Consider the following 27665-nt stretch of genomic DNA (forward strand, 5'->3'; position numbering starts at 1 on the left):
TGCACAGTTGTATAAAGGAAATACTGTTATTCCTGAGGAAAAGGTACTATTTCCACAGCTGCAATCTAAGACATTTTTCTCTTTAGCACCAAAGCCACAGACTGGTATTCACCTAGGCTTTATGCAAATGCTGCATCGGGCAGTCAGGCATAGTCAGCTCTTACGACCAGCGTTAGCTTTGTAAGCTTTGTCTGGAGTTCTATTGGATTCCCTTCTTTATTAGATTCTCTTCAGTAGACAAAACGGGCTTGACATTTAAAACCCATCTTATACAATTTTTCTAATTCCAGATACAGTCACTGTAACTAATTTGTGGCAAGAATCAAAAGAGATGTAGATGTTTATATATCCTTATATGTAACCAGGATAAAAAAAAAATGGGTTGTTAGCAAACATGTTTATAAAATCAAGCACACAGAATGTCAAATGTTGTAGTAGTGCATCTGAAGATCAAATGTTTCCCTGCCAATGTATATATATTTAAATACTGACAGGTACTACGGCCAATTAAAATGTCCGCTGGAGCAATTTTTGATCAGTATGGAAACGGTATTGGGTTTTGATGGGACGTCCTGGGGAGTGGACCCGCCTCGCTGCTGAAGCTGCCCCGTAGGTGGCGTGAGCCATCCACCCAAGCGCAGGCACGGGCCTAACGCGCCGCTTGCCTTTTTTTTTTTTTTTTAAAAGCAAAGTAACAAAAACATTTTCCCATAATTGTCCTTTGTATAGGTGCTACTGCTTGTGTTACACTGCCTTCGAGTCAGAACTATCATGCCATCATATATAGGAAATACATTTATTTCTGGTAAAGATAAAATCTTATCTTAAGACAGAGTGTTCACCTGTGTCTTTGAATGAGGAGGGTCGTCTTTTCTCCCAATTACTTTGATCATAGAATCATAGAATGGTTTGGGTTGGAAAGGGGTCTTTAAAGGTCATCTAGTCCAACCCCCCTGCAAGGAGCAGGGACATCCCCAACCAGATCAGGTTGCTCAGAGCCCCATCCAACCTGGCCTTGAATGTTTCCAGGGATGGGGCTTCCACCACCTCTCTGGGCAACCTGGTACAGTGTTCTGCCACCCTCATTGTAAAAAAATTTTACAGCCTATTCCTGCTATTGGCCAGGGCAAATATTATACAAGCTGAGCATTAACAAAGATCTTTCCTTTTAGTCCTTTCTGGCTTCCTGTCTTAGTTTGTGTTCAGTTTTTCAAACGCTGTCTCTTGTTTGTCAAAAGGCAAGGGACTTTGTTTTCTAGCTATCCTAGAAGTGTCTCATGTTGGAATGTGCTTTGCTCTGAGCACATCAAAACCTGCAGATTTTTCCGCTGGTGGGTAGAAAATCGTGAGTGCCAGCACTTTGATCTTAATCTTTCTATATTTAGGGAAGAAAGGGTATGAATTTTGAGTGTGTTTGCACTTCCTATGCACTTATACCTCCCATTCAGGGATCATATGCATTCCTGGCTAGGTTTAATTGCATGTGAAATGATGTTTGTATTCCACACCTGACCGTTGTAGAAGAAGGTAATGTGTACCTTCAGACATCTATTCTGCTCCATGCAGCACTACTAAATCTCAGAGCAAAATCACCCATACCTAGATAAGAAGTGAGGGGGGAGAGGAAATGAAGAGCAGAAGGAAGTCAAAGGGGTATTGTCTGGAGAGAACTTCTATCTTCAGCTCTTCACAGCCACTGAATACTTGTGGCAGTAACTGCTGTGCTTTTAAACCAGGTACAGTAAAGAAAATTTAACAAAGGGAGCCAACAGCGAAATACGTTTTGTATTTCAAGACACAAAAATATCTATCTCAGGAAGGGTATGAAGGAATATGTTGCACAGCAGCTGGAATGGGTATCCTGCCTGAGCCTGAAGGACAAGGTGTGCAAAGTATCCAAGCATTTAAGACTGGAAATAGATCCCTCATGACATTGTCAGGTATGCCGGTGGAAGTGACAGGGAAAACCCCACCAGGCACCATTTCGCACCTACAGGCACAACATGGGCTTGAGTGTTTGGTACTCACAGTGTGCACAACAAACTCCTAATGTATGATCATGCTGAGATATACCAGGGGCTGCAAAGCTAGGAACACAGAGAAAAAGAACACACTTTGCAAAAAATTTAGCCAATACCTGGCTCACCTACTGACCTATTTTTGCTATTTCATTCCATTCACACTCCTGAGATCCCTCTGATTATTCCAAGCCTAGGAGAGAGGCACCCAAAGACAAGATGAATACAGAAGGGTTTTTTTTTTTTTTTTTCTCATTTATTGGTTCAGCAGTAGAGGCCTGAATATTGGAAGTAGTGATTTCACAAAAAGCAGTGGTTGCACTCACTTCTTAGGTACATAGGTAACAAAACTCTTATTTGGATTTCTGAGGTTATATACCTCCAGAAAAACAATCTCCACTTGGTTTAAGTGCAGTTGCGTCTAGGAAGTAAAAATGTCATTGTCAGTGTTTCACAGGCCAGAGCTAAACCTTTCCTAGAGGAGACGTTATAATAATATCCAGAGGAGGGAATGAACTCACTGCAGGCAAAAATTCTAACAAAAATAATAATAAAAAATCAGACTCCTCCAAGTCTCCTTTGGTTCAACTACACACTGTAGGAGATTACACATAAAAGCATTTGATATTTTAATATGACTGTACCTTGATTGGGAAAAGAGGAACATAACCTATTGAGAGTTAACATTTTAGGACTCTTCCTCACCATGCTAAATTTGATACTCCATTTTCTGCAAGAAAACTGCAGGGCACGTGGCTTAACTGAAGCCGGGTAAGCCTTTTTAGACTATCAAATGTCACATGAAAAAATACCAGGCAAGTTGGGGCTGAGTAAGCGTTAAAGCTTTGTTAAGATGGCGTGTCCTCAAATAATTGCAGAATGCCAAACACAGAGCTTCCCGTGTTCCTTCAGGCTGAGCGGGGATGCCAAGTATACAGAACTGGAAGCTGTCTATCAGGGTTTTTTTATTTGCTTGATACTGTGCAGACAGCAGAAACAAAATGCCAAAAATGCCTGAAATCCTTATGACCTTTCACTGCAAACTGTGAACTTTGTCTGCTAAACTCAAATTTCTATTTACACTGTCAGCACTGGCTCCATGCTGTTGCCTTTTCTTTGTCTTTCCAGTTTGTCATGTATCGAGGGGCAGCTTCACAAACACTGCACAGGAGGGGGGACCTGAGCACATTCCAAACCTTTTGCAGGTTCAAAATACTAAGTCTCCATGTTGTGGATCGCTTAAAAATAGCTGTAATGCAAGCAAAGTAGCATGAAATATGCTGTTTGCACACAAAGCAAGTATTCTACAGAAAGCCTGAGCTTTGCCATCAGCTGGCACGGCTCACATTCCCACGTTGTGCGCCGACGCCATGCTGCTGCATAGCTGACCCCATTTACACCATCTCCCGTTTACACTAGGAATACACAGGCGACTACGGAGTAAATGGTCAAAAAATGCATTCAGTAAACTACTGCGTCAGCTTCTCAACTAAAATATCTCTGATTTCAGCATCGTGCTCCAGCATTCATCCACTCCTTGTTAATAATGAGCCAGACTGCTGCAGTGAACAAGTACAGGGGAAATTTCAGATGTATAAAGCAGAAATTTTGAGAGTGAGTAGAGTGAGTAGAAAAATGAGGGTGACTGAGCACTGACACTGGTTGCCCAGGGAGGCTGTGGAGTCTCCATCCTTGGAGATAACTCAAAAACCATTTGGACCTGATCCTGGGCAGCCAGTTTAGGTGTCCCTACTTGAACAGAGGAGTTGGACAAGAAAACCTCCAGAGGTGCCTTCCAGCCTCAGCCGTTCTGTGATTCTGAGAAACTGTTCCCATGCAAGACTCCTATGAACTTTAATATTCGACAGTATTGCATAACTTTTGCAATTGAAAAAGGATATCCTTAACCTGTTACTTAAATAAACCCAACAACTACACTGAACTCCTTTGAAATTAAATAGAAGGTTGAATTATATAAACAATATTTTAGCTGAACTATCATTATTAGCTCAGTAATTCTTCTGACTGTATTTCAAATTTAATTTCATTCTGTGGTAGCATTCTCTGAACTTTACAAGGCAAAGGGATTAATAGAGTTCTGTGTCTGAACACTTTAGGGTCCAGAAAACTTTATTAGAAGGTGACATTTCCAGAGAGACTCCTGCATAAACAATACATTGGTGTTTCCTAAATACACTCAGTGAGTTCACAAGGAGTCATTTCATCGATAAATTACATCAATGAGGCTTTTGAAAGAAGCACTTAGTGCTGCTTTTCCCTGAGTCTGGAAGCTATGGAAAATGTGTGGAAAACATTTGCAAAGTAATGACTGCAGCTATGTGCTCTGTATGTTGCTGTTAATGAGCTATCTGTTAACAAACCATATGCTTCAGCACATAAACAGGAGGATTTAATGCTTAATGCAAAACTCATAAAAAGACTTACTCTTTGGTACAACTTTCCCAAATCAGACAGGCATATTGCTTTAGTCTTCCCATGAACTTCTGTCACCTTGAAGGCTTCAAGTCTCTTTTCAGCCTGAGCCACCTTGAGTTAGCTGCTTCTCCTCACTTTGCAAAGCGGCAGCCACTGCATATCATCAGTGACTACAAGTACTACCAATGAACATGTTGCCAAAGCCCAGAAGTAAGTATGTACACGTGTGCACATGTAAAGTTATCTGGGGAGCAGGGGACTAAAGAAGCAGAGAATTTAATGAGCAGCAGGTCCTTCAGGTCCCAGCTTTGCACTGCCTGGGATCGTAAACTTGTCATCATGGTTACTGACAGCAAGCAGGAGGTATTCGTGGAATATCCCCAATTCTAATGATCTGTGGAGGCAAGTTCTCGTTCTTTTTCTGTGTTCTTCTGTATTAGAGCTTTATGTGTCAATTATTGCTACTAAATCCCTAAACAAGCTGCTCTCCTTCAAAACACAGACAAAAGCAACCATTAGGTTTATTCACAATAATGCTTGGATTAGTTAAAGAAACCACATTCACCAACAGGAAAAGAGAAGTAAATTTCTAAGCTATTGAATAACACTGCTATGTTTGGGAAGGATTTTTCTTTTGTAATCCCCCTTTAATTTCCTCCCATCCAGAGCTGCTGCGAGGAAACTGAAGCTAGGTTTTCATGAGTGACTAAAAGAGTCCAGCAACTGACTCCTGTTTAAAATCAGTGGTTCTGGAAATGTAAGATAACATTTCCATAAACACATGAGTAATTTCAGATTTAAGTTCCACTAAAAATCACCCAGTACTTCCAGCTCCCCAAGTCAGACAGGGAAAAAGCAGACCAGTAAATTAATCCTTATTATCAGGTAAGCATGGATTGAATGGAGGAACATAAAGAACAAGAAAATGAGGAGGCAACTGAGGACAGAGAAGATGACTATGTTCAAGAAGTTTATACACTGAGAGGTATAAAAGGCAATTCAACAGGAAAAAGGATAGACAGAAATAATATCAGACTTTATAAACTGAAACATTACTTTCAGGCACTTAGGTGTTCTTTTCATTTTGTGATATGACCTCAGTAAACCCACATTAAATTTTGTAACTTTATCACCTGACTCAGTGTCTCTGAATTCAGCACATTACATTTTTTTCATTCTGCTTCCTGATCAAATTAGAAAGTATCTGAAATTAAACTGCACATTCTGGTAACCTTTCTGAATAGTTTTGCTTTCTTCATTTCAATTGTCATTTTTCAATTTAAAAATATTATTAAAATACCACATTTGGGTGGGTAGTGACTACCATGACACTGTGTAGAAAATCAAAGCAATGTGAAGCAAGCTAGACATTCTGAGTACATTTTTAAAATACCTTATTGCTTAAATAAAATAAACTTAAATCCTTTAGTCTAGCAATTACTTTCAGATGTTTGATTGTTTATTTTTAAAGAACTGTCATATCAACCATTTTGAACTGACAAGTGCTATTTTGAGACCTTCACAAGTTTTCTCTAACATCTGCTCCCTGCCTTACGTGAGGAACTACATACTCATCTTCATTGTCTCCTGTGTTTATCTTAATTTTGCTATATTTTATTTTATTAGAGGAAAAACTTAGCAGAGCTGTTTGTGGCAAGGTTTAGTTACAGGAAACCCAAAAGCTAAGCCTCAGTTTCAGTTGAGACAATTAGACTGTTGATTTTGGTAGCAGCTCAGGACTTCTATTGGACCCAAATGCCTTTCAAGTCTATTTGCCAGTTGATGCTCAAGTTTGAAAATTTTCTGTATTCTTGCTACAGATAAAGGGCTTTGTTTCCTTTTCATTTGAGGGATATTTCTATTCAGATCTGAATGTTTTGCTGAAATTCTTTTCTATTCACTGGAATAAATTAAAAAAAAAAAAGAAATAATAACATTTTCCAGAACTTTCAATCATTTTTAAGGCTTTTTTTTCCCCTTAATTCTCTATTCCTTGATATCTGTGAATTGCAGAGGACAGCGTTTGTTTTTCTCAAAGCAATTTTGCCATGCATGAAAAGCAGCAGGTGATAATTTGTAATGCATTGCTTAACTGTTGCTTTTTTCTGTCCGGTAAGTATATTTGATAGCTCCTATTACTGTTTCACCTGCTGTAGGTAAAGGGCTCTAGAATACTGAAGACATGATAGTTTTTGTAAAGTGATCTATATTACCATATAACACCGAAACATCCTTATCGAAAGGTTTGAAGAAATTATTAATAAAAAAAAAAGCAATCTTTTCATCAACTGCTATAGAAACTTTGCAGATGCATTATCAAAGTCCACTGCCATTCTTGGATGGATGTTCTACTGCTAGGTGGACTGCGCTCTAAAACTTTCTTATGGATCCTCTGGGAGAATGTAAATGCTAGCTGGGAAGTGCTTTATTCTCTATTAATATTTTGTGGGCTGGAGCGTTGAGCTATATAATTTTTTTTTTCTGTTTGTTTCTTTTCTTTTTTCTTGTTAGACTTTTATAGCACCCGACGTAGGGCGGGTCACAGCAGCTGACGCTGGGGTAGATGCTTACCAGGGACAGCTCCGGCAGCGGACATTGCCAGAGATCCTAATACCATGGCGCTGCGCCAGTCCACCCCGGTGCCTGGAGAAGCTCAGTGGGTTCACAGAGCAGGGCCTCTGCCAGGGCTGACGCTCTAGAGCCACGTGTTTGTAGAGCCATGTGTACATGACTCTACTGGTTTCATTTCAGACAAATTGTGTAGGATTTCTCCGCAAGAGAGAAACAAGATCGAATGTGGCACTCATCCTCCTTAAAAGATGTTCAGAAAGTCTGAGGAATTGATGTGATTCATTCTTAACATGTGGATTCTTTTAATTAGCTATCTAGAAACCAAAACAGAGTGCAGAACACTACTGCAATGCAGCTTGTTAAGCAATAATGCATTTTTTCTTCCAAAAGTCACACTTGATAACAAACAATAGTCATAGGCATAAGATGACTGTGGATACTATGAGCTAATGTCTAGTTGTCAGAAACTTTTCCATTAAGGTTCAGAATGATGTTTAACATATTCTTCCCATTATTGAGCTAAACTAAACATTGTGTTAAACATGGATTTCCCAATGAATGTTACTGAATTCCCAATGAATTTTTACATGTGCGTACATATGGTGAAATATCAGACACGTGTACACACGCATTTTGGATGTCAAAAGCATGGTTCACTCTATTCCCAGGACATAATGGCTTTTGACATTTCTTTTTTAAAGAAACCTGTCCTTACTCTTCCCTGACCAGAAAAATAGGTTTAAAACAAGATTCTTTAAACAAACATGAAATGCCAAAATTACATGTTCCCTCCTATTAAATAATGGAGAATGACTGAAACAGTAGATTAATTATCTAGGAAGAAAGTGCTGCCGAGGATGATCACCAAAATTTATGTACTATATGTTCTTCTACTCAAAATTCAAAAGCTTCAGTGTTTAGCAAACACTTGAATAACTTATATAGGTGATAGCTTTAAGACAACTTCAGTTTTAAGCCTTTGCGCTTTGTTTTTGGCATTATGTATAACTCATTTAGGATTTCAAAGCTGGATATACTTACATTTAGATTTCAGGAAAGGGCAGTAGAAGGAGAGGTTGTTTGCTTTTCACTTTAAGAGACCTAGATTTCCTGATTGTGTTAGGCCAGTTGTTATTTTGTTGATTTTAAGTTGGTCCCTAGGGGGAAAAGAAAGCTTTTAAGAAATGTATGAGCACACTATCCTTTTTTTTTTCCAGAAATATTAAGGAATATTGGCCAAGATTTTCAAACATAGTGGCTTGACATAGTCTTTTAGCTCCATATTCAGGCTTCTTATTCAAGATCTGCTGTTCAGAAGTATGAAAACCTGGCAATTCATTCACGTTGAGTAGCCTTTTTAGTTACTCTGTGCTTGTGAACACTGATGTAGCAGTTTGAATATGGACTAAAAGTCCTCATGTTTGGTATTTTTGTTGGCAATCCAGTAATAATTATGCTGTAAATCAAAATATGGGTGTGGATTTCAAGAAAAGTGCCTTGAGCCTTCTGCAGAGACATTGCATAGTTTCGCAGATTACTCTGTATAAAATTATCAGCTTGTAGGACAACTGAAAAATTTTTACTTAATCTCATCTTTCTCCACGTGTGTTGCCCCCATGAAAATGTACATATAAAGCCTTTCATGCCATGTGCTACATAAAGTCATTAGTTCCTAAGAGGCTTGGATTGACACGATGTGCGTGGAACTGCCATACAAAGTCCCAGGCATGACTGCGCTCATAATGTGAGGATGCTAACAAGGGGAGCCAGAGGAATGCTAATGTCCTATATAAACATAAAATATGCTTATCTATTTTATAGGCTTTTATTATTAGGCTTCTATTTTTATATCACTTTTATACAGCTGCTGCCAAGTCATATGTGCCTCACCTCACTCAAATCCCTTGGACATGACTGGGAAGAGTCTCTGTGATTCGGTGGGCTCAGTTGCTATTGGGATATTTAGGGTTCAAGTGTGATAAAGTCCTGGATGGTGAATGTTGGACACCTGTGCTCCAGCTGGAGTGTGAGCACATACTTGAGTGCTTTGCTGGATCAGAGCTAGGGAGGGCCCAGCACCCCTCTGCATAGCCCCTGCCCTCAATTGCTGACAACACGCTCCCTTTGCTGCTCGGTGTCCATCCTGCACGATCCCACAAGATACTAGAGAAACAGCTCTCTGATAAGCAGGGTGATGCTCTGCATGTGCTGATTGGCTTTGTGGTTGAAAATGGAGATATTTGGCCTAAGAGCTTCCTTGCTCGTGTTTTTACTCTCCAGAGACACTGGTTTCCCAGCAGTCAGAGTCACTTCAGAGAGCCAAACACACCCAAAGGTATCTCTCCATTTACTTTAAGCATTTTATCAGCCAAGGCAAAATGAAAACTCAAGAGTAGTGGCTCCTAATCTCTGCACAGCTGAGCTTCAGCACGGCCGTGTGCCCCAGGAACCGGTGGGCCCCAGGGAGCTGTGCCCTGGGTGGCCCAGCCATCACCAGACTATGCTAACCTTAGAGGGAGGAAGCATTTGGGGAGGGAGGCGAGCCAAAAAGGAGTACTGATTTTACAAGGGAAACCTGTGGGTAGCTTGACTGTTTTACCTCGGATTTATTCCAGCCCATCTGAAACATGCCCACGATGCCCTGTTTCATTTGAATGCCACACCTGGGCTATTGTAAAGCCTCTCTCTTTCAAATTTGACAAAAGAATTAATTAAATTTTGGTGAAAACAGTACATTTTCATAAAAGAAGCTTGAATCTTGTAGACAGAGAGCATTTTCTGCCAGAAGGGAGATCTCAAAACATCAGCCCAAGTACGTCCAGAGTACATTATTATCAACCAGCTCTTGAGATTCTGGTCGCTGGCTGGAATCTGTTTCTCCATTTCAGGTGGGTCCAGCTGCCCACCCAGCTCCAGCACAGGCTCTGAGAGCTGCCACATGATGGCAGCCAGGTGGATGCCTTCCTCACAAAGCCCAGAGCCCTTGCAGAAAATAACTGGCTGCTTTCCAGGACCTTTGGTTTAGATTAGAGATTAGATTAGTCACAACAAAGCTTTCTGGCCTCTGGTGTCAAATTTATTTAAAAAAAAATCTCTGTAACGATTGCCAGCTCGGTTCTCTGGTAATACCAGATCTAGCACTGGCCCCTGATTCACCCTTGCTTTGGTAGATAATCCATAGCAATTTTCTCTTGACTCCCTCTGACTCTTGCAAGCCAACCTCTGGTCAGTTTGTGGCGCAGTTTAGCAGATGCTCTGCCACCTGGGGAACCTATAGAAGATAATGCCCAAATACTGTGGATTATGTGCAACTGGTTTAATCCAGTTCATCTCAGCTGTACCAAAAAAAAACGTGCATTTGGCACCTCTCCTGAGAGGACTCTAAAGCCTGGAGAGCAGAAATTGCAATGCATTATGCGCAACCTCATTGCTGTTTGCTTCCTAGTTTTATGAAGAGTAGCTTTTTATTGTTTATCCTGCCAAACAGGCCTTCTCCTTCAAACAATGAGTCAATAATTCAGAACACATCTACACTCATTCATCACTTTGAGAGACGGCTCTGAGCTCCAAGTTCAGCTCTGGATACAAACTTCTCTGCAGCTTGCAGGTGTTTAGGTTTGGGGCTTTGGCTCAGCTTCTTGTGTGGATGAAGGGAAGTCACAAAGTCAGAAGTAGCTTTGAATAGTTAGCAAAATGGAGAGCTGCCGGACTGAAGGGGATGGCAAGCTACTTTGCCTGTGCCTGAGCAGAGAGGGATTAGGCACTTCAGCCAACCAGCTCATTCCTGCCTCCTGTTTGTACCATCCATGCTGCTGTTACTGCCTCTGTGGGATTAGAGAGAGGGTAAAGGAGTGCCAGCGTGTACCAGAGGGCCCCAGTAGAGCAGCAGCAGCAGCAGCAATCACATCTGCCCTTTCCAGCTCCAGCGGCAGGAGGATTTATGTGTCTTTCTGCCCTGGTCCTGTCCTAGTTCCTGTCCTTCCAAACCAGGACCTAGCCCTCCTAGACAATCAAGAAGGTACAGGAAAATGTGTAGATGGTAATGGTGGAGATCATGGAAGTGAAGGAAAGGTCTTGGAATGTTCTGCCTCCCAGGAGGAGGGGAAAGAAAATAAGTGGTCCCAAGGAGAAGAGACAACTGTAGGAGCAAAAAAGTGCCCTATCCCTTTACAGCTTTCCCAGACACTGTCCCCTCAGTCCCCACAGCATCACTAACTCAGTCCACACCCTTCCCTCTCACAGGCCTTTCCCCATCACACAGTACCACCGCTACCCCTGCCTGCCTTGCCTGCTGCAAGGATGCCCTTGGCCAGTGCTAAGAATTTGGGTTTGCTACACAGTGTAACCAATAAAAAGCCAAATTCTGGCTCCAATAGGTCACTCAACAAGCTTCCATTGATTTTTCTTAGAGCAACTCCTGACCACTTTGAGATGCCGCTCTCTTTAAAAATATTATTATTATTATTATTATTATTATTATTATTATTATCGTCCTGCTCTTCATGTCCTGAGACTGATCACTTCATGTGCATTCTTCCACTTTACTGCTTTCAGAACTGAAAACCTATAATGGTGCAATATTTTTTTTTAACCTGAAAAAATAAGCTCATAAAAGATTTCCTGCTGATACAATCCCTGTCTCCCCTGTATTACTCAATCACATGCAGATCCTGATATATAAATTAGGACTATGTGGAGATGTTTCAACTCTAAAGCCATAATGTTGAGGAACATGAAGCAATACAAGGCAGTCTTTTTTTTTGTTATGGAGAAAACAAGTCCCAAGAAGGCTTCCTGGAGAAGCAAGGGTGGCATGCGCTCTCCTCTCCCTCCCACTCTGCTGCCTGCAGGTGTTAACTGAATGTGGAAAACAACATTTTGTGTATGCAATTCAAGTGCCGAAAGGCAAAAGTAGAAAGGCAGAAAATCACTGTATTCTTTGTCTTAACACAGAACCAGTATGACCCCTGGTTAATTTAAGTAGTCACATAAATATAACCTCTATTTTTTAAGCATATACTTAAGTCCTGCTGATTTAATATTCAGCTGAAATGCAAATTACTTTTGTCAAATATTGAACTGGACCTACTTAGTAAAATATTTCTGTCTGGTGTTTGAGGGAGAAAAGAGGGGTCTGGTCAATTGCTGCAAATGCCTCTGTAATAAAATTGCTGCTGTGCTCATTGTTTGTGCTATTTTCTAATGAATTTTTAAAATTTTTGTGAGAGAGAACTACTGTGGAACAGCAGGCTGGTCTGGAGAAAAGTCACAGGAATGTGTACACATAATGACATCTTTTGAAAGTAGCATGCTACATGGATTTCACAAACTGTACCAGAAAACATTGACATCCTGGAACTGACATTTGCAATTTCAAATACCAGCTTTCCAAGCATAATTAGTATCCTTGTAAATGTTTCAGTATTAAATTTGGGATTCACTTTGGACAAGCCAGTCCATAAACTCTACATTTTTTCCCCCCTTATTTATTATTTCCTTTTACAGTGTTCCAGGGATGACAGCTGTGATATTTAAAGCTAAGAAATAGTAAACTGAAATAGCATGTTTTAATCTATGTATTATCTTTCATTACAATGTATGTAAGTTGCTTTCCTTTATAATTCACTCTTTTCTCCTGACATTGTTCTTTTTTTTGCTTACAGTACCTATGATTCCCATCCTCCCTTATACAAAATACACAAATATTTTTACATAACTACAGCTTTCCTGTAGTCACACACCAAAATAGAGAGTAGAGGATATGAAAATTGCTTATGACAGATGAGTCACACTAATATTTTGTTCTAAGCCATAAGAAAAATGAGACACAAGGGGTAGGAATCAGAACAGATCAAAACCCTTGGTGCTTTATGATCCAAAACCACAACTATCTATTGAGGTGCAAAATGTTCTTTTTTTCATACAAAATGTGGGAAAAACACAAAGAGTTTTGTACTGCAGATGCTGGCAGCACACAATGTTGCAATTATTCTTAATATTTTGAGATGCTTGAATCATAACAAAAACTTTAAGCAACACTGAGGTAGAAGCATTTTTATATTTCTTCCCAAAAAAAAAAAAAAGTTTGTCATAGTTGCATCAGAAATGGAGTGTCAAGTTTTCACCAGTGACTGACAATAAAAACAGAAGGGAGGGATGTCACGATATCCTCTTGCCTTTTTTCTTTTTCTCAGTGTAGTAAATTCAGAATTATTCAGCTAGTATTATCCTTAGCTTTATTAGATTTCTGTGCTGCTAAAAAAATCTTAGATATTCTGTCTTTGAAAAGAATAATTCTGATTGCCTTTTACAGGCACTTTACTATTTCAGTGCATATGGCTAACTTAGTTTGGATATGAAGCATTATCTTGCTTCCTATTTAGAGGACAGGAGATACGATTGGACACATTAGGTATGTTCTCAGTCCATTACCACTCTCTATTAGACTCAAGAAGAAACATTAATCACTCCATCTGATGTGATCAGGTAATATTGTCTGTAACTTGGGTCACTGCTGGGTGAGCTAGGTCTTCTGTTTCCTAGGACTTAAGTATTCTCCTTTTTCATTCCCTCTTCTTGACCTAGTATCTAAGAGAGCTCAAGTCAGCAGGATGGTAAGCATCTTACATGAGCTCATCAGCACCCTCAAGCCTTGGGAGAGGGTGAGCTCCTTTTGGTACCTGGAGGCAGGGACGTCTGTCAAAACGCACTATGAGAGTTCTTCCCTGGCTGCACAGCAGGTGCTTCCACACGGACCTGACAAACACTGTAGCCTGGCAGGCCCCAGTTCAGCAAAATACTTAAGTGGGGAGGGACTTAAGCACGCACGGGGAGACATGTATTTCCCTGACTACAACTTCAGTGTAACTGTACGTGTGCTGTACACTCTGTACAATTACTCCACAGCACTGAAGTTGAGCTGTGTTTCTCCTCCTGAGAGTGAATTAGGTAGGTAAGTATTAGCTCTGCGTAACGCGGCTTGTTTGTTCTTCCAGCTACTAGCAGGGGCCCTGTTCCTACCCACTCCCCATCGAAACCTGTCATTTCCTGCTATGATAACAAAAGTAGCCTTTCACAGTGCATACCATGCTGGGCTGGGCTGGTTTTATGCCACTTTTTCATGCTCTGTAGAAGAATTTAAACGTGGAAAGTGACCAGACAATTTATGGAAAATCAACATGAAAGATTAAGGATGGAAATCTAAAAACTAAATGGGTGGTCTCAACCAGACAATTCCTGTGGACTTTATGCAGAGAAATACACGGCTAAATAATTAGGAACCGGTACAATGCTTTGAATATCTAGCTGTAAAGGTGTTCCCTAAGCCAATAAAAGCAAGTTCTTCTTTTTCTCCATTTCTAATGTGCCTCACCATGCCTGAGGAATTTTTCTGCCTTCTTAATTTGAGCAATTTAGACTTGTTCTATAGGTGTAAAACACATTTCCTATCATTCATCAAACATCAGTAACTTGATTCTTTGTGATTAGGCTATCGGAGGCTATTGAGGTGTGATTGCAACTTGCTTGCAAATAGGTACAGTTGTTGCACTTTGTTTAGTCCATGAAAATTCAGTGATTTACTTTTTGCTTGCTGGGCAATGTGTGAGATATTTGCCTTAAGGTAAACGTAGACAGTGGGTAACGGCAGGCCATTTCTTTAGTGATGCTGAAACTATCACAAGATGTGTTTCTTGTTAATAGTGGCTTATAACTGTGATAAGCTTCTCAGGCTTTTCAGCCAAAGCAATTCCTACAAAACCACCTCCCTAGAAAAGGTTTGTAAGAGCAGGCTGAACTGCAACTGAAGAGCAGGCCTCTGAGTGCCAAGAAGATTATAGAGAGGTATTATTGGTCCAGACAGAAATTTTGCCAGGCCTTCAGGACAGAATTATGTATCACTGCGTGTTTCTCTCTGGTATGTTTCTACACCATGAACTTGGACAGAATTTCAAATTTATGATGAAATCTAATCTTTGTTAAGACTACTGAATTTCTGTCTTGAATTTTTTTCCTGATTCTAAGTAATACATACAAAGATTTGCTAGTGTCAGCCAAGACTAGCTATTTCTGGGAGAGGTACCTGTAAAAGGAAACATTAGGTATAAAGGGCATGGTGTAATTTTAGTCAGGTTATTTATACATGCCTCTTAAAAACAACAACAGCAAAACCAACAGAAAAGTAAACTTTCCAGTTTCTTACTGCTGCCAATCTCAACAAGCCAATTCTTTATCCATCTTGGAATTTTTATCAGCTTAGTCTCCTGTTATAAGGAAAAACGAAGTGAAATGCACAATTTTGGTATAATCTAATAAAAAGTCAGAACACATAACTTGCTGATATAGTGTGCAATGACCAATGTGCTCTGTTTACCACAGGTATGGGTAGTGTTTCTTACCCTGATTGGCACAAGCCAATTCTTGCTGCCTTGTTTATTTGTTTGGCTCAACTCCCTGAACCACATCACATTCTTTTATGTAATTTTCCTCAAAACGCTAAGTGATAGCTGTAAGGACTATGCTAACTTCTGGATAATCTATTTGAAAGAATTGTTCTAAACACCATAAATATAATAATGATGAAATACCAGAGCAGAGAACAACCTTGACCGTCATCTGGGTACTCTGCATGGGCAGAAACAAACAAACAAACAAACAGAAGTAAGTTCTGTCCTCCATTGCTAATACCCAGATAACTGAATATTGGACACTCTACATCTTTCATCTTTGGAAAATGGAAAAAGCTTAAAGGAGATGAAATTGTCAAACAGTTGCTGTGTTAGCATTATAGAATCTCACAATATAAAGAAAAGGCAAAACTTTTTTTTGTTCAAGTTGGAGAGCACTGAGTAGATAGAGTAATTAAACATGTCTCATTTATTTTTGAGAGTAATTGAGTGTTATACATTGAGTTATGTACATTATTAGTTTCTTTGCTGAATCAGGGGCTTAAATTAAACTGATGGAAATTCCCCCATTCTCATCAGAGAGGAAAATATAAATTACAGAAAAGTGTGGGTTTTTTATTTTTCATCATACTTTTTCTCTTAAGTAAAATAAAAGAAATTAAATATACTCAAACAAATGTGTATTTTCTACTCAGGTTGGGATGAGGAAATTAAAAGGAACATGGTCTACTATTAATAAAAAGGTACAAATGTTATATTTGTATATTTCATCATAAAGTAAAATGCTTTCAGGTTTATAGAGGAAAAAGTACTGAGAATATGTTCCAAATGCCACCCTTGGAAGTAAAATGCCTCTGTGGACTGTAAAGTATGACCTCCCCTTCATCCCCCTAGGGATTCATGCTGTTTGTTGTCCATTCCTTTTAAGGCAAGATTTTAGGAGTTTCTCATTACAGGCAAGCGGAAGAATTCCTCTCCATGCTAATATAGTACACGATAAGCTTGTGACAGTGGCTTATTTGGTCATCATTACAGTAGTACCTAAATATTCACATATTTATCTTCACAGTACCTTGTGAGGTAGGGGAAAGGTACTGCTCCCATTTTGTGGCTGGAATGAGGCTAAACCCTCTCCCCGAGGTTGGTCAGGAGGTGTGTAAGAGATATGGGGCCTAGGAAGGAGATACTCCCTGCTTTAGGGTAGTGCCTTAGTCAGTGGGTCAGCCATCCTTTCTACAGGAATATGAAGCCTTATCCAGTGCTTGTGCGCTTGAAGAAATTATGACATATCCCACCTCTTGCATTGTGTTTTACTTGCGATATGTCCTGTGATCTCAGCAAGATCTCATGTTCCTCTGCCCCTTGCCTCCCTAACCCCAAAAAGCACAGCCTGCACTTTTCCAAACGCTGAATTATTTTTATCTTATGAACGTCATTAGCTAATTAAAACTAAATTTCATCACTTGATGTGATTATATAGGTGATGTTTATACATGTGACTGTACTAGACTCCTAGCTGTTCTGCTATGCAAGTTAAAGGCTTTGAAGAGACACCAGTTACAAGGTGAGGTGTGTGACAAATCAGAAATGCTGTTCAAATGTCATGCATACGTAATGAAATAAATATTTCAAATGCCATTGAATATATTTAATTAATAAAATGGGCTCGTAAAAATGAGAACATTAACTAATGACTTGAAAAGAAGCATTTAAAGATTTTATCAAATTTATGCAATAAGAGACAGCACAAAACACTGCAAAATACAATAAGTATTTTGACTTAGCTGAAGTCCTGCAGACACTCTAGAAACAGAAAGAACATTTGGATGGAAATATAACTAAGCAGAGATTCTGGAAATAATTCAGCTATAAAAAGCCACACGAGTCGAGGCTTCGGTGAATTCCTGAGACCTTTCTATAAAGAACAAAAAGATGTACTAATGTTAATTCTAAGGAAAGATACCTCTTCTGAGTTGGACAGAAAGATTTTGGTGACAAGAATGTTTCTAATCATAATCCTAAAACTTCTGAAATTATGAAGGTATGCAGAAAGTACAGATGCTGAATAAAGATGGACAGTAAGACACTGGCAACATTCTGACCAGTAGATTGGAAATAATCTTCTCAAATACAAACCAGATGTTTCACTTTAGATTAACTAAGAACAAGTTCATAATGATGTTAGTTCACTGACTTTATTTTACATTTTCATAAATGTAGAATTGAGACTAATGTCAGCTTTTTCTGGAGGTGGCAAAAAAGATTTTGATAGACTAGGATAGATAAGCTACACCCAAGCTACACTTCTCTGTTCTGGAGTTCACACTGCAATTCGTAGGAACATCAAATTTGTTTGCATATGGGAGAACAACTCCAGGAGTTAACCCCTCTTTCTTTTATCCCTGGTATTTTAATCTGTATTCATTTGAAATCGTATGCTACGTCAGTTATAAAACCATTTTCTAGGTAAGTTCCACCTTTCTTCTGGATGACAGCAGAGTGACACCACAGTCAAAGTGATCTATAGAGTTGTAACTTCCAAGATGGATCTACCATTACGTGTAGCTAATTTAGATATTACATGTGGTAGAAAATAAATCTGTCCTCTGTTTCCATGGCTTAAATTATTGGGAATTTAACAGACTTAAATACTGGTGTCCAAGTCATAGAGAGATGGGGAGTTCCTAGGGACATAATATTATTATTGCTTTCATATGGGATGACTTCAGATACCATGTTCAGAAGTGGTAGTCTAAACCTATATGGGAGCACGGAGTTAAACAGAATCTTTGGCTTTTGGAAACTGGAAAAATACCAGCCCTTTCTTCCTTCAAAAACTGATGAATGCAAATGAAAATATAACATGACTTATCTTCCACAGCAGCTGGTTAATGCCTTTAATTTCTTAGGCAATAATAGCAGAAGGTTGACTGGGATAAGTTTTAGGTCTGGCAAACATTAAAAAGATATTTCAAATCTTAGCAGGATAGCTGGCAGGTTTAGTAGATACCATATTTGGTTATGATAAAAGCAAAACATAAGATACAGCTATTTTAATTTAAAATTGGACTTGACTAGGATGAGGTCTGATGAAGGAAGATGGGTCAAACTGCAAACCTGACTGATAGATATAACTGTGGTAGAGATCAAAACTAGCAATAGAATTCCACAGCTAATAACATCCTATTTTTATATCACTATTTCCAGGTGAAATTTTATTGGGGAAAGGAGCATAAAATTTCTGAGTATAATGGGATGACTCTGACAAAGGACAGGGAAAATTAGATATGCTTTGACTCCCAAAAATGACAAGAAAAAATTAATCTTTCATTCTTCTAAAATGAGCACTTATTTGAAGAAAGATAGAAAGATATTCCTGTGGGTTGCTTTTTCTCAAAGACAACATCTTCATTATTTAGATGTACAAATTCTTGCAGAGGTCACCAGTTCAGTGAACATAAATGTCTCTAGCAAAGGATGTGAAATGTCATAGTTTTAAGAATCCACATCACCTACATGCTCGATCCTATTTCTGAGACTGAAAAAAAAGATAGGGCTAAACGGGGCAGAACATGTAAAGTTATGCCGTCAGCTTATCTTCAGCAGCTTAAGAGCACATGAAGAGCAGTCTTATTAGATAAAAGATCCACCTTCCACAGAAAGCATATCAGCCAGCAGGCAAGTCTTTTAGCAGCTCTGTGCTAATGTCTCTTCATCTCCAAAACCATTATATTAACATTTACCTACCTCATAGTGGAAGCTGGAAGAGCTTAATTAACATGTGTAGTTATTTAAAGCTCTTGGGTTGAAAGGTCCAGAGGTCCAAAATATTTGTTAATATTATTATTTCTATACCCAGATGATTTGGTCACATGTTTGCATAGAAACCAACGCAGTATTGGACCGTTCACCAAATAAGAAGCACATGGGCATACACGATAGTTCTAACTGGCAGGGTGCTTTGGAAGATCCACCCATCTTAAGGCTTTATTGCAACTCTTTGGCCATCGAGAAAACAAATCAGCTTCGATTTTTGGAGCTATTAGCTCCAAAGCCACTAAGGAACAGAGAGCTAGAATCTGGAGTGGAGCCGGGAATTCATTCCAGCAGCATGCAATCTTATTTGGGCAGATGTCACAACCTCCACCTTGGACTGAAAGCTCGGTGTAAGACAGCAGAAAATACATTTTTAATATGTTGGATAATAAGGCAAATGCTGTTATTTGGAACTACTAGCAAAGACGCCTGCTGACAATTGGCATTAAAGGCAATTGCACCTGCTACACACATTGCAGAGGGAGAGGCAAAATCTGATTCTTGTTGAAGTCAAGGGAGGTTTTGCCATTGACTTCAAACACATCAGAATAGCTCTTACAATGATTAATGATTTATATATGTATCTACAGGGTTCTGGGTAGTTTATGAAACTTTTATACACGGGCTGATATCCAAAAAGTCAAATAATGGGAATGCTGAGATACAAAAGGAATATAATTAACTTTATAGATACCTAGTAGAAAAAAATAGATAGATCACCCCTTGCATTAAAAATTGATTGACTCCAGAGTTTGATATCATCCTACACAAAAGTAATAAACCAGATCATTCAGTGGCACCGGTGGTTGGCAAAAAGCACTTTTCAATGCTTAGATGGTTTGTAACTTCTAGTGGCAGGACACTGTCCAAGAATTTAGGGGGTAGAAAGAATTCCTGTGCATTCACTTTATGCAGTAAATAAATTGCCTGACTCCTCTTTAAATTTATGCAAATCCATGGGCTTTGACGGAGATCAGAAATAATTTATCCAAAGCAAGCTCTGAGGAGAACTAACCTTGTTCTTTGCTTGTGTATTTTTCCCAGTGTCTCTTTATTCCTTTGTATTTTAGTATTACCAGTCTCCTGTAAGTGTCTACATTTTTTTATTGACATTATATCAAAAAAATTTGAAGCTTTTAATAACCTGCCAATAAAACCTCTGCAGCTGAATCTGCTAAAACACCCTATTTATTCTCTAAAGGGAGCAAATTTGCATGCAGATTTTTGAGCATGCTGAGAGAATGTGTCTGTTGAAATAATTTTTTCCAGTAAAATCCCAGAGTGCTTGTTCAAGAGGCTGGTCTGACAGATGAACTTTCACAAGCTGAAAAAGCTTAGACTGGTTGTTTGCTTCCAGTGTATGTATCACTAGCTCAATATCCAGACACATGTAAGAATCTTATGCAAAACCTGGACAAGAGCCTGACACCTTTCAAACCATGCCCAGTCAGCCATTAACTTGCAGCAACAGGCAGCCACTCCGCTATAACACACTGTGGACCACAGGCAAGAAAACCAACGAGAAAGCACTATCAAGCTGTTCCTACTTGTGCTCCTTGCAGAACAGTGACTGGTTGCTTTGGTGTGGTGTAACTTACACTGTGGCAAAATATAATTGTCTACCCTTGACAGTACGAGCCTGAAAGGTTCAAGTGGAAGAGTCATGCAATTCCCTTTCTGTGGAAGGCTCAGCAGCAAGGATTCCCCCTCCTACTGCTTCAGGACTAAGTTAAAACTGTCAGTACCTTCAGTGCATGACTACAACTTTAGGTTCTCTCTTTCCTTCTGATTTAAGATGGAGAGATGCTGGAGAAACTACAGTATCTGCTCTACTTCTACTAAAATAATGGTTTTAGAGGAATTCATGGTGACCAGGCAATACTATAGAACTTACAAGATACTACTTGGTGACTACAGCAGAATGAAAGCTTGTGCTCACATGAGGAACAGCAACTGAGTTGACTTTGAAAATTTCTTCCAGAATGACTGTTGTAAAGTGATCCCGTCATCACGGCAAAGGCTCTAGACTAGATAATCTGTGTTGCTCTGATTCCTCACAAAATGCAGCAGCTGCTGTCCTGTCACAGTGAATGTACGGCAGATGAATTCACCAGTCCAGTTTCAGAGAAAAGGCTGTGGGTAATCTACTGGTGCTTAGGAAAACAAAGTATGGTGTTTTGCAGTCCATAAAAAGGGACAGAAGAACACTGTGGCTTCTGTTTTCTCCCCTAATGTAATTGATGGTGGTGGACAGTCAGGTTTTAAAAAGTGATCATGTTTTAAAGGAAAGTGTAACTATAATCAAGTGTCACTTTGCAACATGCATCACATTGTGTGTACAGGTAACACAGTTCCACCTGCTCTTATCTGATGCAATCACATCACATGTCATAATGTCTTTTAAGTTTCAATAAGTACACTGTTTCATTTTTTCCTGCTTTATAGTATTTTCCTCCTAAATCTACCTCTAGATCCTGTAATACTCTTAACATATCCGCAAATCTACTACAGTAGCTACTTTATTTAAATAACAAGACTCTCCCTTTACTGAGGAATTAAGCAAACTTTGTTGGCAGCAGTCTGGTAGGGTGCTTAATTCTGAAAAGGTTGTGCAAACCCCAGGCTAAACTATTGAAAGAATGTTTCAAAAAAATCAGAACTAAAGGTTTGCTCTGTTGCAGAGCAAATAAACTTGCATTAGCTCTTCAAAGCAGACCTTATTGTCCAATGGCTCTGAGGCAGTTGTTGCTTTCTCAGAAGAAATGCTTGTGATTCTATTTGAACTAGTCCTCTGACTTTTATTCACCGCATAAAATCATATCAGCAGAAAACACTGTGCTCTACATGACCAAGAAGGCATTCTACAATATTTTAAGTAAGTCTCTCTTTACAGCAGAAAGCTATCAGTACTGCTTACACTGGGAATTACACTGAACTGCAGCCTACTAAGTTGAAAATCTTTGGTAAACAGAGCTTTTAGAAGGGACAAACCAGCCATCTCATCCCAGCCATCTCTTACAAAGCTAGTGAAAAAAAATGTATTGATTTTCCCATGCTGTGATAATTCTTGAGATTAGAGCTCCCAGCATCTACTGCTAATCTTCTGAGATTTTTCTTTGAACTGACATGCTGTGGCATTAGCTCTTGCAATTTTCCAAAAACACATCTTCAAGACATTTGGTCAGGAGACGCAAAGGATGTGCACAGTGTATTTCACAGCATGCAAGATATCTGTCCTGTAGGGTAATTTGACATGGTCCGTTCTCCCATCTGTCTCCAGCATCTTGTTATATTGCAACAACAAGGTATCAGATCACCAAGGAAAAAGGCAATATGGTCTCTTCAAAGGTAGTAAAGGTAAGAACATACATAGGATTCTGTGGCCTATGCAGTGGAAGAGAAGGCAGATCCACAGACAGTTAAGGATGAACAAGAAAGACACTCACCAAGCCAAAAGATTAGCATAGAAGCTAAAAGACAGTTGGTTAAGAAGCAATATAGAGAAGAATGCTGCAAAAAACATCTGCAGCAGCCTAAGAGAAAAAGAAAAGAAAGGGATAAAGTCGTGGGGCAAGAAGACAGAATTTGGAATCTCTCAAGGAAAACATTGGCAGACTCATGCCTGAAGGTAAAAAGAGCCATTTCTGCAAAAAATATTAGAAAGTGACATGGGGAGATTATCCCTATTTGGCCTAAGTGATCTGCTTAGTGTTTTGCATTCCTTTATCCTACAGATGGATACTGTCACTTCTCTCAGCCTGAGCAATTCTTTGATTATTAATTAATCTCAGTGCCTCTCATGAAGGAGCGTGGGGAGTGATCAGTACAACCTAGTGCGAGCAAGAAGCACAAGATCAGTCTTTAGGTCTCACGAATAGTTACTGCTCAGCCCTGTGTGGAGACAAGTATCTTTTTGCTCAGAGATACTAGCAGCCCAATCTCATTCCCACTCAGTTGGTGGAAAATCCTGTGAACCAATAGTATAACAACAAAGGTAAATATTTTTACTACCATTTTAGAGTTAGGAAAACAAAGGAAAATGGAAAAAATCATTTGCCTGAGAGTTCCCAGCAAGTCCTTGGCAGTGCCAAGCTTTAGGTCTCATGACTTGTTGCTCAGGTCTGTGTAGAGACAAGTATTTATCTGTGCAGAGATGTCAGCAGCTCAATCTCATTCCCACTCAGTGGAAAAAGTCCAGTTCATATCAATTCATATTTAATTACGTAACTTGGCTTAGCTGACAACTAGACACTAAGTAAAGAACTGCATACATGTATCAGATTAGTATACATGCAAAAAGGTCTCAGCTTTTTCATTTTCCAAGAATTTGAGTAAATTCCTTATTTGTTGATATGCTGATCAGTCTTTCATCACCAATGTTTATATAAAGAGAATACATATATAATCTGTCTCATTAAGTAATGATATGTATGCGATGAGACATATAATTTTGAAGGTGCAGTAATTTGGAATATTTATACCATGCCTAGTTTCCCATGAATTTAGTTTGAATTAAAATAAAATCCTCAAATCTTACTTCTCTTTCCCAATCCTTTCCAAAAAATGAAAGCCTTCCTTTGAAGAGCTGGTGGTGTCAGATACTAGGGAGTTAAGCCAGGTGTCCTTGGTTTAAAGCTGTTAATGTCTATCTCATCTGCTCTCTCCTATCATCTTCAATTTGACAACAGCGTGTAGTAATATGTTTGATTCATTAGAAGTGAAAAAAGAATGGTAAAAGCAAGTAATATATTGGTTAAACTCCACAAGTATTAAGTCACCTCAATTTGTTTGTCTGGTAAAAACTGGCCTTTCATTGGGTGAACTGAGGCCAGCTTGATTCACCACCAAAATGTGAATCTGGAACTGACATTGAATTTGCAGATGTGCTTAAGAGAAATCCCTTGCGTTTTGAAATAATTGACTTTAAGGAGAGGTGGGAAGAATGTAAACAGGGTTGTTAAGCAGACTGAAGTTAATCAGTTACTGTCATTACTACTGAAATCACTATCAGTTTGACATCATGTTGATTTTCTCATTATTTTGTCTAAATAAAGATTTTTTTTTTTTTTAAATTCACTTAGCTTACACAAATCCAGGACATTTTTGAACAATCTTCTTGCTTATAAACAACAAAAGGAAGTGATATCACACATGAGATTAAAAGCTGAGGATTGAAGTTTGTGTGTGTGCAAAAATTTTAATTTTAGAGCTTTCAGGGGAGAATGAGGTATAAACACTGGAAGGAAAACAGCATGAGTTGGAGTAAAGAGTGCTGAAAATATCAAGCATATATTGAAAACATCAAGCATATAATGATATGCTGTGCTTGTAAATTTGGGCTTTTGGAAGTAATCATAAAAACAATGCAGTAGTGAAAAAAAAAGGACAGTGTCTCTCTTTCTTGCCTCTCTGTTTATGTAGGCTGTCATCCAAAGCTGTCAAAGAATAAAGCCCTCTCAGCAGAGCTTTTCCAGGTGTTCTCTGTCTAGTGGAAGTTTACATACAGGCTGATTCAGAGGTGCAATGACTACAATTAAATTACCAATGTTCAAATTCATTTGTGCTTCTGTTCTCTGGCGTTCAGTTGAGCATCTTTTGGGTCATTTAGATCCGTATCAGCCCTTCTGATGGGAGTGGTGTACTTTACATGTCAACACAGACTAACTTATCTGGCTCATATTTTCTCTCTTGGAATGCAAGTCTTAAAATAGATGCCATTTTAATACTTGGCTTTCATTTAAAGACCCATCTGCTGATGCCTGATGGAAACATTTTTAAACACTCCACTTAGAGATAATTTTGCTCATATGTTATAGATTTCTTCTATTCCTCTTTCTCCAGCTTAAATCAGCAGGAAAAAAATATGATTTTTTGATTAAGATTTCAGTCTTTTATTTTATTAGTGGCTCTAGAGTGCTGTAACTTCCAGAGCAATCAGTGATGCTGTCACAAACAGAAAATTGCAACCTGGTTTTTAAAAGCAGTCAACATTTATGTCTCACCTTTTTTTTTTTTTTTGAACACTAACTTTAGTATTATACCTGATACAAATTATGACAACATGCCTAAATTCTGAAAAGTGTCTAATCCTCAATTTGAGACACTTTAAGGCAATCGTTGTTCTCAGAAATGGGTTGTCAGCACTTGGTGAAGGTTGGCCTTGCTGTGCTGTCTCCAGTTGGGCACTTGGAAAGCCAAATATCCAAAATCACTCTCTCCTTTGAATGTGTATTCCAGTCACCTGATATGTGTGGAATTTGAAGCAGCTAAATATGTGCCCAATGAATAATTGATTACAAGAGCAAAAATTGAAATCAGTGTTACAAATTATCACTGATTTGTCAAATGAAAAATAAGTTACAATTTGAGATCTGAAACCAACTTAAATAAAAGATTGTTAAGGAACTCTGTAAACATAATTATGTGTTTAACAAATGCAATCAGTTTTATTATCACTGTTACCAAGATTCTGGCAAATGGTCATGAATTATGGAGATCAGCCAACAGAAAAGTACTGTCTTGAATTAAAAAACTAGTGAAAGCTATGACGAGTAAAAAGATATCTCCACTCTTGCTAGAACAATATTTTTAAAATTTTAGAAGGAAAAAACCATTTGATGCAAAAGAGAAAAAAAAAGGGCCAAATCTCAAGTAAACAGGGTACAGTTAGAGAGTTTGGGCCTTTTACTTTTCTAACGACTCTTCTAAAAATTCTTCCAAAAATTGTTCCACTATTTACAGTGCTGCCTATCACGTTGGGAAATGCATTATTTGAGCCCTGAGGTAAGTTATAAAGGACTTTGGATATTTGACCTATGGAGTGGAATAAAACCTGGCATAAAACCATGAGTCCTCCATGGATGAGTTCATTTGTGGTGGCAGAAGGAGTGACTGGCAGTGCCCCTGCCCTAGGCTTGCTGACTTGGAAGAGTTCTTGTTTTAGGACCACAGCTGTTGTGCGAATTAGGTTGGTGCAGGGATCAGCATGAGAGTTATTTGATTTTTTCACCTTACTCTACCTTGACTGGCTAATGAAAAAAAAAAATCCCTGTCTGCAGTGATTCCATGGAAACCCAAAGCAAATCATTAACATACATATGTGCGCGGGATTAGCTCTTCACTAATCAAACTGTGCCAGAAGTAGGATGTACATGGGTCAGTTTTCATAAGGTCAGCTCTGGATTAACTGTTTTACGGAACAGCACTAAGCAACAAAATTTGCTGTTGAGTCATTATGGAAGAAATTATGCTAAGTGGAAGGGGGGGGGCTTGACTTAAGATTTCATATCAGTCAGGATTTTTCAATGTGAGAAATGTAAATCCTGGACTATCTTTCAGGATTCAAGCACATTCTTAGCAAAGGAGTAAAAGGATGGGAAAATGTTCATTACAAAATGTTACTTCATTCAGATTTCAAAGTTTGCCTCTCTTCTTGGACAGGTTTTGATTTCTTTTTTTTTTTATATCTTCCTGCAAAATTGTCCTACTTATATTTCATGAAAGGAACATCCTCTCAAAGTCACAATGTAGGAATAAACACCTTGGAACAGCCTTTCTTGAGACACAGGTTCTTATTTTCACAGGTTCTTATTTTTATTCAACTTCAAACTTCAAGCATCACTAGTCTCCTAATAAATTTGTCTTTCCTGTTATACCAAGTGGCCCCATCACAGGAAAAAGTTCTAGAAAACATCTATGAAGTTTAGGTCGTCCCATGCTTAGGTGGCAGCTCAGAGGTGGTTTTCAGTATTGCAGTTTCAGTCAAAAGTGTGCGTGTTACAGCTAAGCCTCATTTTAATCTCTGACAGGCAAATAAACAACTTTTTGTAAGATAACCTGAGACTTATTCACAATGCCCATGCAAATACATTTAAATACTCATATCTTTCAAAAATAAAATCAAAGGTAATTATTCCTTATTTTTGCTGAGAGAGAAAGTATCTTATGTTTACTACACTGTTTGTGTATGAGTAGATACCACTAACTAGCCAAAGGGCTGGAAGTTCACTTCCTAGCTGACCTGCCAGTCATTTCTCTATGTGCAAGTGCCCTGACTCCTCCATGGAATTAGGCCCAACTTCACTCAGTTTTGCCTTAAGAGATAATTTTCAGCTATTTTCCAAGAGTTTATAGAAGCTTGTTTAGCTATTAACTAGCTTTAAAAGTATTTAATGATTTGGAACTGGTATAGCATTTGAAAAACACTACAAAATTGTTCTTGATACTGAATGTAATAATAGAAACAGCCCATGAAAAACAAAGATGCAGGAAGCCACTTACGCTATTGCGGTGAGAGAAAACACTTGCTAACTCCTTCAGGGCAAACCTAAGCCTTTGTAATGAGTTACACCTGGCCTCACTTAACCCTTCCCACAGCTGATTTTCTACGGTAGGTTATTGCCATCTCCCTGTCATTGAA

At 38.8% G+C, this 27665-nt stretch overlaps 1 protein-coding gene across 3 annotated transcripts in view; it reads right to left on the reverse strand.

Moving 5' to 3' along the window:
* Positions 1 to 27665, reverse strand: part of COL8A1 (collagen type VIII alpha 1 chain) — a 90704-nt gene that overhangs the window by 25605 nt on the left and 37434 nt on the right. For 2 of the 3 annotated variants that reach the window (XM_086761752.1, XM_086761760.1), the window contains exon 3: positions 8067 to 8182. The exons of the other annotated variant lie outside the window; for it this stretch is intronic. The gene's annotated coding sequence lies outside the window, so the exon portion shown is untranslated. The remainder of the gene's footprint in view (positions 1 to 8066; positions 8183 to 27665) is intronic. 3 annotated transcript variants of the gene reach the window in all.

Source organism: Chlamydotis macqueenii, chromosome 1 (assembly GCF_036417535.1).
Source record: "Chlamydotis macqueenii isolate bChlMac1 chromosome 1, bChlMac1.mat, whole genome shotgun sequence".
Lineage (NCBI taxonomy): Eukaryota > Metazoa > Chordata > Aves > Otidiformes > Otididae > Chlamydotis > Chlamydotis macqueenii.